The following is a 15,237-nucleotide window of genomic DNA, read 5'->3' on the forward strand; positions in this document are numbered from 1 at the left end:
TTATGTTTCACCTTTCTTTCTATTTCAGTGCATATACATACACATGTATATATACCTGACATTCTAACATGATCACCATGCATAACATTTAAATCTGAGTTAGTAGTGTCTGTTGACCACTTATTTATAAGTTGGTAATATCCTGTTGCAGACAATGTGTGTTTGGTACCATCCAATAGCAGACAGCGCCTCGTTGGTAAATATGGAAGCATTAGAAATGTCCCAAGCTTCATTAACCATCTAGGAAGCAATTAAAGTAAATTAAACTTTAAGGTACAGGAGGGGAGGAGTGAAATGTCCCGCCAGTGACAGTGAACTGCTCCTACTGGACTCAGCCTGACACAGACAGCTGGCAAGGCCAATCACAGCACAGAGGCCGGAGCCTGCCTGCCAGTCTCAACCCTTTGGAACAACTATAAGATGAGAAGAGACTTTTGTCTTGGGGAGTGAAAAGAAGGAAATGAAGAGAGAGAACAAGAGACAAAGAATCTTGAAGAAGAACTTTTGAGAGGCCGGCGGTCCATGCTGGGCCCCATCTAGCATGGCCCCGCTGGGCAATTTCATGGCATCCTGAGCAGAACTGAACATGCTAGAACCCAACAGAAAGAACTTCATGCCACAAAGTCTGCCTAACTCCTGTGTCCTGGACCAACAAGGTCAGGACTGAAGAAAGGTAGACTCCTGCATGCCCACACTGGGTGTGTGAAGATGACCGACATGGAGAGCCAAGCTCACCCAAGCCAAAGTTGCCATGTGGGCTCAGGAACACCCAAAAGCGCCCAAAGGCTCCAGGAGTTCGACTGAGGAGAACAGAAGGACAGCACCAAGAGCAGTTCACACCAAGTAGCAGCGCTGCTTTTTCTTCTTCCCCCTCCAGAGCATCTTCTTTCTGGTCTGCTACAACTCAGGTGAAACAACATAATTTTCCTGTGCTGGGGTTTGATGCGTAGTTTAAGTATGGTAGGGAGCATTAGATAAAACTAGGATTTCCCCTAAGTTTTCCATCAATATTTCCTACACATCATTAACATGAATGAACTGAAAACGATCAGATAAATAAGATTTGAACCAGCTTAGTGCAGAACCTTTTAGGCCAATTAAATGTTCCAGTCTCTGTAGCAGAATTTGATTGTCAATTGTGTCAAATGCCGCACGATCTTATAAAACAAGTACAGAGACGAGTCCTTTGTCTGAAGCAATCAGAAGATCATTTGAAATTTTAACTAATCCTGACTGAAATTCCTCAAATAAATTATTATCATGGAGAAAATCACACAGCTGGTCTGCGACTACTTTCTCAAGGATCTTTGAAAGAAAGAGAAGATTAGATATTGGTCTATAGTTGACTAACACCTCTGGATCCCAGGTGGGCTTTTTTAGAAGAGGTTTACAGTTACCTTAAAGGACTGTGGTACATACTGTAGCCTGTTAATAAAGATATATTGATCATGTCTAATATGTGAGTGTTAACTAAAGGTAAGACTTCCTTAAGTAGCCTAGTTGGGATGGGGTCTAAGAGGCACGTTGATGATTTAGATAAAGAAATCATTGCGGTCGATTATTGAAGAGAAATCGGGGAGAAGCTATCTAAATATATATTAGGTCCTACAGCTGTGTTTGAGGGCAGATTGGTTACGTTTGAGGTCAGGAGGTCATGAATTTTGCCTCTAATACAATTTTGTCATTAAAAAGGCTCATAAAATCATTACTGCTAAGGGCTAAAAGAATACAAGGCTCAATAGAGCTGTGACTCTCAGTCAGCCTGGCTACAGTGCTGAAAAGAAACCTGGGGTTGTTCTTATTTTCTTCTATTAATGCTGAGTAAAAGTTTGCTCTGGCATTGCGGAGGCCCCTATACGTTTTGAGACTTTGTTCCCAGACTAAGCGAGATTCTTCCAGTTTGGTTAATCGCCAATTCCTTTCAAATTTTTGCGGTATCTTACTATAATGATGAAAACTCGGTCAATCCATGTGAAATTTGGCACAGTGGTAGAGGGTCATGGGAGGATGCAAATGAGGCAATATTACATCAATTGTCCAAAGGGGGGGCGCTATAGCAACTGATTGAAATTGCAAACTTTGAATGGGCATATCTCATGCCCTGTATGTCGTAGTAACATGAAACTCTGCACAGAGATGCCTCTTCTCATGAGGAACAAATTTGCCTCAAGAACCCATAACTTCCGGTTATATAGATTTTCCGCCATTTTGAATTTTTTGAAAAACACTTGAAATCGATCTCTTCCTAGGAAGTTAGACCGATCTGCATGAAACTCAGTGAACATAATCTAGGGACCAATATCTAAAGTTCCCTCTTGGCAAAAGTTGGAAAACTTACTAAAACTGAGCTTCTATAAGGCAATGAATATTGTGGAGGGCGTGGCTCATCACATAAAGGTGTATAACATCTCAAGGGTTTCACGATCACCATGCATGTTTTTCCTAATTTTTGGTATGACTAAGTCATGGTATGGTATGCTGTACATAATCACGGAAATTGTCAGTGTGACATTCTGTCAGTCAGTCATTGACTATTTAATCTGCAATTTCCTATGACTTGTATCCCAAACACAGATCATATGAAACTGTACGTGGGCAACTGTGCACTCAATGGGTATGGACTAGTTTGTTTTAATTTTCGGGTTTGAGAGTTGTTGTTTTTTTTTAAAGATAATTTTTTCGGGCTTTGTTGCCTTTATTGTACAGAACAGAGTGAAACGGGGTGAAAGAGAGCAGGGGGGTGACATGCAGAAATGGTTGCAAGCCGGAGTTGAACCTACGACGGCTGCAGCAAGGCATCGCCTCTGTACATTAGGGCTGTCAAAATTGCTCAAAAATGACGTTCGAATATTCGTTCTAAAAATAACTCATAGGTTCGAACCATTTGAATTTTTTTTTTTCGCATTATGTCCACAAGAGGGCAAACTAATATACTTCTGTATGTATTAATACAAGGAAACATAACTACTTGTAGGTATTTTTATTTCAACATAAACATCTTTGAAAACATTTACATACCTACACATTAAAACACATAAAACAATAATCTATAACATTACGTTATAAACGACCGCGGACCTCTCGCTCGCCCCCCCTCTCTGACCCGTCAGGCCACACCGCCTGCGGAAGCGCTGCAAATAGCCTCGAAGCGCCGAGAAGCGAAGCCAGTTTCCTTTCGGTGCCCATGTTAACCGATTGTGTCATCCACACCGGCTGTGCCGCGCCACGCCGCTCCGTGGCCGCTTCGTGGCCGCTCCCACCTCCCACTCGCAAAGAGGACAGCTGCAGTGGTGTTTTTTTTTCTCCACAATCGAATATCAATTTTCACATTCGAAGGTCCGTTTTTTTTTTTTCAAATTCGAATTTAAATTCGAATTTAGAATATTCGTTGACAGCCCTACTGTACATGGGGTGCGGGCACTATCCACTATGCTACCGACGGGTTTGAGAGTTGTACCAAGGAGCGAGCTTTCTTTGCTTTGTTAACTTCTTTTAAAGAGGTGCTACAGAGTCGAGTGTTGTCCGCAGCGAGCCTGCAGCGCTATCGACAAGATGAAGATCAATTCGGGAGAGTTTAAAGTCGGTACGGGAAACCTCTGTTACAGAAGGACATGGTATTAAATTCAACGTTGATGGAATCTTTGCCTTAAATTTTGATAAAAACACTGAGAATTCAGATACAAATTCAGAATACGGCCCAGGAGCACGGTACACTATAACAAATAAAAGTGGCTGCGAGGTTTTCCAGGTTGGATGTAAAAGACTAAGAACAAGGCTTTCAAAGGAATTTGTATATAGTTTAGGTTTAGGGCTGATTAACAGACTTGAGTTAAAAATGGCTGCAATGATTGGGAGGAGTGGATTCATTTAGACTGACATATTCATCTTGACACAGCCAGGTTTCAGTGAGGCTGAGTAAATCAATATGATTATCTGATATTAATTCATTTACTAAGCCTGCTTTAGAGACCTGACATTTAACAGTCCACATTTAGTTCTCCTGTTTTGTCTTTCTGTCACAGAAGAGGTTTTAATTTTTATTAGGTTTTTATGCACAACTCCTCTTTGTTTAATTTTAGATTTAGATCATTTAGATCGTCGGGGGACAGACACCGTTTGTATAAAACTATGGGTGGGTTACTGCACGAGAAGCTCAGAGAAGCAAATAAAACCACGACTCTGGTTCCTGGTCTCAACTCTGGGTTGTCAGGGTTTTGAATTACTAATAAACATGGCCAGGTTTCTAGCTATGAGAGCAGCTCCATCCAAAGTGGGATGATTGCCATCTCTCCTAATCAGACCAGGTTTTCTCCAGAAAGTTTGCGATTAAATGATGACATGCGGCTAAACATCTCATCAGCGGTCAGACTTGGGAGGGGTCCAGAGAAATCTACGGAGTCTGACATAGTTTTAGCATATTCACACACCGAGGCAAAATTAATTTTTGTGACCTCCGATTGGCTTAACCGGGTGTCATTGCCACTGACGTGAATAACAATTTTATTAAATCTACGTTTAGCCTTAGCCAGCAGTTTTAAATTTGACTCATTGTCGCCTGCTCTGGCCCCAGAGATACATTTGACTATGGATGCTGGTGTTGCTATCTTCACGTTTCTCTAAATAGAGCTGCCAATGACCAGAGTTTTCTCCTCAGCGGGTGTGTCGCTGAGTGGGGAAAAACGGATTTTTTTTTTTATTGTTATTAAAAAAAATCCACCCCCGCCCCCAGTTCTGCATAATTAAAGGCGTGGTCATTCGTTACCACTTGTTAGCTTAGCTCGTTATCTCTCTATTTTGCAATACAATTTAATTGACATAGTCCTTGAATTAAGAAAATTAACTTTGTTTTTCTTCTACTAACATGCTGCAATAATATTTTTCCATCCTTTGTATTAGATACATTGTAAGATAAAAACTTTTAAGCAGTGATTTTTGTAAGTCAGTGTCATTTCGAGCATAAGAGTTGACTTTTATCAAAATGAGAGACCTAAGTTTTCCAGGTTGATATATGGTGTAATGTCTGTGGTCTACTTGAACTTGCATGGTCATGCAGGCTTTGGTGACATTTCCTGCAAATCTTACATCTTAAATCATTCATTTTAACTTCAATATTGTTCACAGGAGCCAGACACTTTATTCACATCCATGAAGGAGTGTGTATGTCGCTGTATCATATTCAAGCGGGGACCTGTGTCATTTTGTACAAGCAAAAAGGGGACTTGAGTCAATATATAAAATCTATCTTTTTTGTTATAGAGTGAAACTTCAAAACAAGATTCCATACATGATGTCTTCTTTAAAGGTCTGCATCCTGTTGTTTTGATTCTGAGAGAGGATTAAGGTTAACTCCATCAAGACACTGAATATTTCAGCACCCTATGAGGTCTTTTTATGATGGATCTGAGAGAGGCATTAGCAGTTAGTGTAAATATCACCATATTTTTGACTACAATATGGGATCTGTGATTCATATCCAAATAGATTAGTTTTTCTCTTCAAGATAGATTCATGCAATGCAAGATTTCTACATAATGTGTATTTTCAAGAAAATTCATTGTATACACAGTTCATACAAATACAAACACACAAATACAAATCAAAGTGTATTCCTATAAATACAGTTTTTTAAGTCTTCCTTTCTTCAGACTTTTAAGTACTTATTCTATTATCCTATAGGTTTGGGTTAAGCACAAAGTCACTTTCAAAAAATGACTTAATTGACATCCAGTGCTTGTGAAAAGTAGGAAGAGGAAGGTTTTCCTTTTTGACTGAAAAGATTTATAGGACCACTCTGATGTCCACTTAAAGTCTGATAAAAGTTATACTAGTGCTGCTCTCTGGATGGCCCTTCAGTTTAATATAGTCTAAAGCTTGAAATTAGCTAGTAAAGGATATTCACCAAAGTTGGGCCTTCATGATTTGTTACAAAAATAAAACATATCATGGTTCAAGAGGGTATTATGTTAAGAATTTTATTTCTTTCTCATAAGTATTGTTAATTTGACTTGACTTTTTAATTCATCCATGCTGGAGTATGATTATCGCTCTATGCTATCCAAGAGGGAACTTGTGTCATTCTTTGCCAGCAAATAGTGGACGTGTCTTGTTTCATAAAGTATAATCCTATGTGTGTAGAGTGAGCACAAAATTACATTACATTCTTTTTCAGTTTTTAGTTTTCTACCACCGAATAGTTAGTGATTATTGAAAATAATGTAAAGTGGTGTACAACTGTATTGAAAAATTATTGACATTGAGTGCCTGTGAAAATGAGGTCAGGTGAGTATTTTTGGACTAAACTTCACAGGTCTAGTCAAAGTGTTATGTCACATTAGTTTTTAGTAATTAATTAAAAGTGAAAGGAAAGGATTACTGCTGGCCATTTCATACATAATTGTTTTTTTGTTGTTTTTTCTATTTTTCATCCTTTTTCGATTCATAAATATTGTGTAGCCTTTTGGGTAGCCCTTTATTTTAATAGTGTTGAGCATAAAACTTCCAACAAAGCTTAGCCTTTATATTTTGTTACAAAAACATAATGTAAAAAATCATGTTTCAGGGGACTAGTTGCTTCACCAAGTTGCCAGTTTAATAGTCCATTTACATACTAACAGACTTTCTGTGGCTGCAAGCCATTCACACTATGGCGAGTGTTAAAAAGCGACGTGTGTGACTGAGGCGTTAAAATCCCAGCTCCAGCCAGCAGAGGCACTGCTAAGTATGCACTTAAACACTCACACACCTTCAGGTCCCTTCTTGGCAAAAGTTAAAAAAATTACCAGAGGGGTTTAGACATGATTTTATCATGATTTAAAACATGACCAAGAGGGGACTTAAAAATAGTCCCGTTGGCCGTCAAGTCCACTGTTTGTGAGTGTGTAACGACGTGGAAGTCCACTGTTAGATATGTTCGCGAGAGCACACACACACACACACACACACACACACACACACTTCACTCTGACACACAGACTGTCAGAGTGAAGCTTTTGTTATGCTAATTAATGAGAGCTGCAGCTGACACTGAGAGCAAAATGGGTTGAAAGTTTCTCGAACTAGTCCTTCCAGTTCCCAAACCGTGGGTCCGATCTTCAATCTGAAAGCATCACCAGATAGATAAACTTGTTCTGAACGCAGACATATAAAGTTTTTATGTCTATGGACTCAAAAATGTTACCTAAGTCACAAGTTTACGATGTGTTGGCCCTCATCTTCTCTTACAGAGATCATCATGAGGAGTTGTGTCCTGCACCTTAGAACGCTTCTCAAATCCAAACCGTTCCAGTAATGACAAAGTCCTTCACCGGTAATGTTCACCAGGGGTAGAGCTGTAATGTGTGCAAGTTTGAAGCAGTTATGATAAACGGTGTAGGAGCAAAATATTTTTTGAGAGACAGAATTTGTGAAAAACGTCATCTTACATTGAAAGGGCATTAATGCACTTCCTGTTGGACTTAGGTCCGTAGTTACAGTGCGTCATTTGTAGGTCTTGATGAGACGAACGAGACAGTGTTGGTTTGGTCTTTCTACGGGATTCCTACCAGTTGCACCGGGCATTTTAGTGTGTCTAGGTGGCACAAAAAATCGTCAGGAGGTTTCAGACATCACCTGGAAGATGCCATTAAATCCAAACCATTCGAGTAATGAAAAAGTTACACAGAATATTTGATAAGGACGCATTGATCGGTAATGTGTGCGAGTTTGAAGCCGATACGATAAACGGTGTAGGAGGATTCGATTTTTTAAGGAATTTTGAAAAGGAGCATTTTTGAGGCGAAATCTTACTTTGAAAGGGAAATAGCTCACGTCCTGTTGGGTTTAGGTCATGGGTGTGAGCACGTGATTTGTAGGTCTTAATGAGACGAACAAGACAAGTTTGATCTTTGATCTTTCTAGGTCATTCCTACAAGCCACAGCGGCCATTTAAATGTGTGCCTAGACTGCTAGGTGGCGCTAGAGAGGCCATTTGATGATAAACGGTGTAGGAGCGAATAATTTTTGAGCGACAGAATTTGTGAAAAACGTCATCTTACATTTAAACAACAACAGCGCACTTCCTGTTGGAGTTAGGTCAGGAGTTGCAGCGCAACATTTGTAGGTCTTTATGAGACGAACGAGACAGTTTTGGTTTGGTCTTTCTAAGTGGTTCCTACCCGTCGCACTGGGCATTTTAGTGTGTCTAGGTGGCACAAAAAATCGTCAGGAGGTTTTGGAGAACATCACCTGTAAGACGCCATTACATCCAAACCATTCGAGGATTGAAAAAGTTACGCACAATAATTGATAAGGACACGTTGAACAATAATGTGGGCGAGTTTGAAGCCGATACGATAAACGGTGTAGGAGTTTTTGATTTTTTAAGGAATTTCTTTTTTTGAGGAAAACTCTTAATTTGAAAGGGAAATAGGTCACTTCCTGTTGGATTTAGGTCATGGGTGTGAGTGCGTCATTTGTAGGTCTTGATGAAACAAACACGGCTGTTTTGGTTTGATCTTCCTACGACGTTCCTACTGGCTGCACCGGCCATTTTAGTGTGCCTAGGTGGCGCCAGAGAGCCCATTTTGGCACTTCTGATTAATTTTTTCATTTTCTAAAATTTTTCGCCAGTCCTGACATGCGTGCAAATTTTGGTGAGTTTTCGCGCATGTTCAGGGGGCCAAATTCCAGTTTAAAGTCGCGGCGGATGAAATAAAGAATAATTAAAGCTGCAAGCAGCGTTAGGCGGGACCTCGCACTCGCGCCCGTTTCGGCCCCCAGCTTCACTATGAATTATTTAGAAATATCAAATATATTGCCACAAACATCAGAAAGTCCTTACAAAGCTGAACGTTTTGATGTTTGAATGCTTTCTGTAGCTGTAAGTATGTAGAAGTGATGTCACAATATGCAAATTAGATGAGCGAATTTCTTCCCATCAGATTCCTCTTCCTTTATTTTGAGGAAGAGACAACAAAAACAAAATAAATCCACTGTGTAAATATGTTTAAAATGTTGTTTTACTGAGATGTATGAAATCCAATATGGCCGCCGCCTAGTGATGTCACAATATGCTAATTAGATGAGTTAATTTACTCCCATGACAAACTTTGGGTCATGATGGAATAGTTTTGTCATTGACAGTATGCATTTATCTCTCACCACTTTCAAGCCACAGCCTTTTGAAATGTTGAAATGAAAATGGAATATTTTCCTCAATGAACTCTGGCACCTAAAGGGTTAAAATGGAGATTGTGCCTCGGTCATGTCTGCATGTAAGATTAAGACACACACACACATCATGTTTCTGTGAGTTTCTGTGTGACAGCGGTTGCCATGGTGATGAAGTAGGTGCACCTGGCAGAAGAGCAGAGAGAGAAAGACACAACACAGAGAGACCTGTTTTAGTGGAGATTTAACTCCTCGAACAAGTTCTTCCCATTCCCAAACCGTTGGTCCAATCACGAAAATAATATGATGATGAGAGAGATAAAGTTATACAGAAAATCTGTTTAGTAGCAGTTGAGCTGGCATGTGTGCGTCTTTAAAGCCGATACAATAAACGGTGTAGGAGGAGATGTTTTTTTAAGAGCATGTTTCAGGCAAAATCTTACTTTGAAAGGTCAAACAGCTCACTTCCTGTTGGAATTAGGTCATGGGTGTCAGTGTATGATTTGTAAGTCAACAGACCAGTTTTGGTTTGATATTTCTACGACATTCCTATGGGCTGCAGTGGCCAGTTTAGTGGACCTAGGTGGCGCTAGAAAGCCCATTTTGGCACTTTAGGGGTTAATAATGTGTATTTGCTGTTTCAAATGAAGATTCTGCTGCTGTAATCTGTCCTTTAAAGATTGTGAGACACGCAGACACACAGAGCCGTGTGTGCGTGTCTGTGTGTGCAGCCGTTGTCATGGCGATAAATGACTTGCCTGCACTTGAGGGGCACACACAGAGCTCATGAGAGAGCAGATCAGCAAAGGCTGTTTATAATGGGTTTTAACTCCTCGAACAAGTTCTTCCCATACCCAAAATATTGGTCCAATCGAAAATTAAGTGATGGTGAGAGACAGCCACTTCTCGTGAACGCACGTGTCGTGTTTTATATTTCTAGAGTCAAAAATGTGGTCACAGGAGCGAGTTTAAAATGTGTTGCACCTCAGCTGTTTCCAGAAATTTCTCCTCTGAGTTTACATGGGAGTGAATGAGAAAAAAATCGGCGCTCCCTTCGCTTTGGAGCCACTCAGCAAAAATGTGTTCGCGTGAGAGATTCCATGTCAACATATCTGTGAGCAGGACAAATTTCCCTACGTTTTGTGGTATAAATTGTGTCTGTACAGTGAAAATTGTGGCCATGGCAGCGAGTTAAAGACAAAAGTTTTAGACGATTTTTAAAGCCCTCTCCACTCACAGCTTTCCGTGCAATACACACCCATTATAAACTGACAATTTCTCCACATTTGCTCATGGTACTTTGAGAGGCACAGATGAAAAACGGTAAAAGATATGAAAAAGATGAAAACATGAGTGAATAGATGAGACCTGTGGCAACATTTGAGAGTTGGAATGGAGTCTGTAGCTCAAGGTATGGAGACGCTGTAAAGGCTAGAAAAAGCCCAAAGATTGGTCTCTTTCTCCCCCCTGCTGCCATTCATTTCCTATGGGACAGCTTTCGAAGATCGTCGGGACGTTTTTCTGACATCTCTCCTTTAGGAGCCCATAAAATCCAAACTAATCGAGTAATGAATAAGTTATGAATAAATAAATAAAAATAAATAAATCTGATTAGAAGGAGTTGATCTGTCATCTGTGCAAGTTTGAAGCCGATAGGATAAACGGTGTATGAGAAGAAGATTTTTTAGGAAAGGCAGTTTTAAGGCAAAATCTTACTTTGAAAGGGCAAATAGCTCACTTACTGTTGTATTTAGGTCAGGGGTGTGAGCATGAGAATTGTAGGGCTTGATGAGACGAATGCGTCAGTTTTGGTTTGATGTCTCTACGACATAGTGTGCCTAGGAGGCGCTAGAGAGAGCATTTTGGCACTTTAGGGGTTAATTTCATGATTTTCTAAAATTTTTCACCGGTTCTAATATGCGTGCCAATTTTGTTGAGTTTTTGAGCATGTTTAGGGGGTCAAATTCCAGTTCAAAGAGGTCGGCCGAGGTACCTAAATATAAACGCACCAAACACAATAGGGTCCTCGCCCTTCAGCCAAGGTACTTAATAATAAATGCTACAAAAACAATAGGGTCCTCGTCCTTCGGCCGAAGTCCCTAATAATAATAATAATAATAATAATAATAAATGCAGCAAAAACAACAGGGTCCTCGCCTTCGGGCTCGGTCCCTAATAATAATGATAATAATAATAATAATAATTAAAGCTGCAAGCAGCGATGAACGGGCCCTCGCACCTTCACGCAACTCGGGGGGGGGGGGGGGGGTGGGGTGGGGGGGGAGATCCTGGCAGGCAGGATGTCTTCTGACGTGTCACTTCATTTCTGTCAAAGTCAGACATCGCATGCTGGAGTGACTTGGCATTTCCTTGATACAGTGCTGGAATGACATATCTCACATTTTGAATCACTTCCTCTTTCCACTAGAGGGAGTTGGAAAATGCAGTAATTATACATCATGTTTTTATACATCACGTATACACCACAGCATTTAACTTTCAGATAAATCAAAAGATAAGTGTTTGAGACCTACTTCCTGTCACCACTAGGTAGCACTATGAGTATAAGGAAATATGGTCATATAAATGTTTTCAGGGCAGAACTAATATGAATCATCTGAAGTCTGATGGAGATCAAAACATTTATGGCAAAAATATAGCAATTTCTTGTTTCATGGCGAGACATTAAAATTAAACCCTCTGCAGCACGCATAGACACTAATGATATCTCATGTTTGTGTACATCAAATACACACCACAGCACTGAAATTTCAGGTTAATCCAAAGATAAGTGTCCGGTAAGAAGTACTTCCTTTCACCACTAGGTGGCGCTATGACTATCACAGAATATTGTCATATAAATGTGTTCAGGGTGGGACAAATATGAATCATGTCAAGTTTGGTGGACAACGGACCATTTACTCCAAATTTATAGCAATTTCCTGTTTCATGGCGAGACATCAAAAGTAAACCCTCTGCAGCACACGTAGACACTAATGATATGTCAGGTTTGTGAATATCAAATATACACCACAGCATTGAAATTTCAGGTGAATCCAAAGATAAGTGTCTGATAAGAAGTACTTCCTTTCAACACTAGGTGGCGCTATGATTATCAGGAAATATGGTAATGAGAATGTGTTCAGGGCGGGACTAATATGAATCATGTGAAATTTGGTGGAGATTGGACCGTTTATGCCAAAGCTACAGCAATTTCATTTTTCATGGCGAGACCTCAAGATTCAACACTCGGCAGCGGGCGCGCCATTCAACATTGGGCAAATCCTGTGATAACTTTTGGTCACAACATAATCACGCTTACATACACCAAGTTTGGAGCCAATCTGATTAAATCTGTAGGACAAGTTCGTTAATTTACAAGCCCTGGAAATGGGCAAAAACGCACAAAAGTGGCACAAGTAAATTCAAAATGGCGGACTTCCTGTTGGGTTTGGAGCATGGCTCCAAGAGGCTTTTTTGTACGTGATAGAGTGTTACAGGTGCCCACCAAGTTTCATACATGCAGGTCAAAGCAGCTTTGGGGGCTGCTTAATTGAAATATTCTAGGGGGAGCTGTTGAGCCATTTTGGTGCATCAAAGCACAAAAATCACATCAGACAACAGGACTTGCGACCTGTGATGTGTATGCCACGTTTGGTGAGTTTTCAAGCATCCCTTGTCCCTTCAAAACAACATCGTGTTTGATGGCGAACAAGGCGGCGCCACGGTGACAGCGTTTGATGAAAACTCAAAGGCTTCGTTTTTAAGCATCATCAAGGTCTAAGGACTTAGACAAGGAAGTTTGAGGTGGGTCTGATTAACCTGCTAGAAGCGGGACATCAAAGAATGTATAAAGTAGCTTTCTGTTGCCAAAAGGTGGCGCTATGGCGGTGATTCAAAATTCCTCTGTAGATGTGTTCAGGGATGGACTGTCATCATATGTGTGATGTTTTGGCAAGATATTCCCATGTGGAGTCAAGTTACAGCAACGTTTATCATCACAGTGAAACATCAAAGTTCACCACCAGGACGTGGCCACGCCCTTCGACGAAAACTCACAGTTTCCACAATAAAGCGTCATCAACATCTTATGACTTTTTTCACCAAGTCTGAAGTGGATCTGGTCAAGTCTGTAGGAGATGTACATTAAAGTCTAAAACATGACATTGCCCGTTGCCAGTAGGGGGCGCTATGTTTATCTCAGATTATTGACATGTAGATGTGTTCAGGGCGGGACTGTCATCAATTCTGTGAAGTTTTGGGAAGATTGGACCATGTATGCTGGAGTTATAAACTACTTCCTGTTTAGTGGCGAGACCCCTAACTTTGACGCCATCCCACGGTCACATGCATTGACGAAAACTCAAGCTCTTGATAACTTGGGATGGGACAGACCAAGGTTTGAAGTCCATCGGATGAAGTCTCTAGGACTAGTTCGTTCATTTAGGACCCCTGTAAATGGCCAAAAATGCACCAAAATTGCACAGTAAATTCAAAATGGCTGACTTCCTGTTGGGTTTAGAGCATGCCTCCAAGAGGCTTTTTTGTACGACTCTGGGCGTTACATAAGCCTGCCGAGTTTCATACATGTAGGTTAAACTAGCTTCAGGGGCTGTTTCCTCAAATTTTTGTAGGGGGCGCTACTGAGCCATTTTTTTAACCCGCACACGAGACCCTTAAAATATCAAATTTTTCACCAGTTCCGAGATGTGTGCAAAGTTTCATGAGTTTTCGGGTATGTTAAGCCTCCCAAAAAGACAATTCATTTGGAGGAATAATAATAATAATAATAATAAAAAATCCTTGCATTTCAATAGGGTCCTCGCACCGCTAGGTGCTCGGGCCCTAATAATAATAATAATAAAAAATCCTTGCATTTTAATAGGGTCCTCGCACCGCTAGGTGCTCGGGCCCTAATAATAATAATAAAAAATCCTTGCATTTCAATAGGGTCCTCGCACCGCTAGGTGCTCGGGCCCTAATAAACCTTACAGGAACAAGAGGGACTTCGTCCTTCGGTCGAGGTCCCTAAAAAAACGCTACAAAAACAATAGGGTCCTCGCCCTTCAGCCGAGGTCCCTAATAAACCTTACAGGAACAAGAGGGTCCTCGCCCCTTCAGCCGAGGTCCCTAATAACACTGGACTTAGGAGAACCAAAGAGACCCACACAGAGCTGCAGATTGATGGGGAGAGGGTGAAGAGAGTGTCCAGCTTCAGATTCTTAGGAATCCACATCAAGGACAACCTCAGCTGGAACCTCAAGACCTACCTAATCAAGAAGGCCCAGAAACGCCTCTTCCACCTGAGAACACTCAAATGAAACAGACTTTCAAAGAAGGTGCTCGTTAACTTCTATCGCAGCACCATTGACAGTGTTCTCACATACAGCAGCCCTGTCTGATTCTCTAGCTGCACCGCAGCTGCGAGGAAGAGCCTACAAAGAGTGGTGAAAACTGCTCAATGAATCATCGGCTCCCCCCTCCCCCTCTTGAGTGACATTTACTCCTGTCGCCTCTGCAAGCGGGCCTTCCGCATCCAGAAGGACCCCGCACATCCTGGACACCCCCTCTTCGGTACTCTCCCATCAGGCAGGTTGAGAGCCATACGTGCGAGAACCAACAGACCGAGAAACATCTTCTTTCCGCGAGCCGTGAACTCACTGAATTGACTGACTGTGTAACTGCTGCACTGCACTTTACTGTACCATACCAACTGTCATCATATCATTTAATGTACCATACTGCTGATCCGACAGTCGATCTCATCTGTTTTACTTCTTTTTTTCATCTCGTTTTTTTTTTTATCTTAATCTCATTTGACTTTAATTCTTACTTAGTTTTTAACAACCAAATGTTCATTTATATTTATAATAATACACAATATTTATTTGTACACTGCACTTTACAACACTGTTTACATTTTACCACTGTTTGTTGATCTGACCTGTGTGATGCCGAAACTAAATTTCGTTGTATCCTGTGTACAATGACAACAAAGCTTCTTATCTTATATTAAATGGGAAAGTACAACAGCTAGAACTTCAGTTCAGAAAATGACAATCACTTTTCTGTAATGCATCCTTGAAAACC

At 40.8% G+C, this 15,237-nt stretch overlaps 1 protein-coding gene across 5 annotated transcripts in view; it reads right to left on the bottom strand.

Annotated features, from left to right (window-relative positions):
- rrp15 (ribosomal RNA processing 15 homolog) overlaps positions 1-15,237 on the bottom strand; it is a 68,483-nt gene that overhangs the window by 31,148 nt on the left and 22,098 nt on the right. The gene's annotated exons all lie outside the window — the stretch shown is intronic.

The sequence above is a fragment of the Epinephelus lanceolatus genome, chromosome 10 (genome assembly GCF_041903045.1).
Source record: "Epinephelus lanceolatus isolate andai-2023 chromosome 10, ASM4190304v1, whole genome shotgun sequence".
NCBI lineage: Eukaryota > Metazoa > Chordata > Actinopteri > Perciformes > Serranidae > Epinephelus > Epinephelus lanceolatus.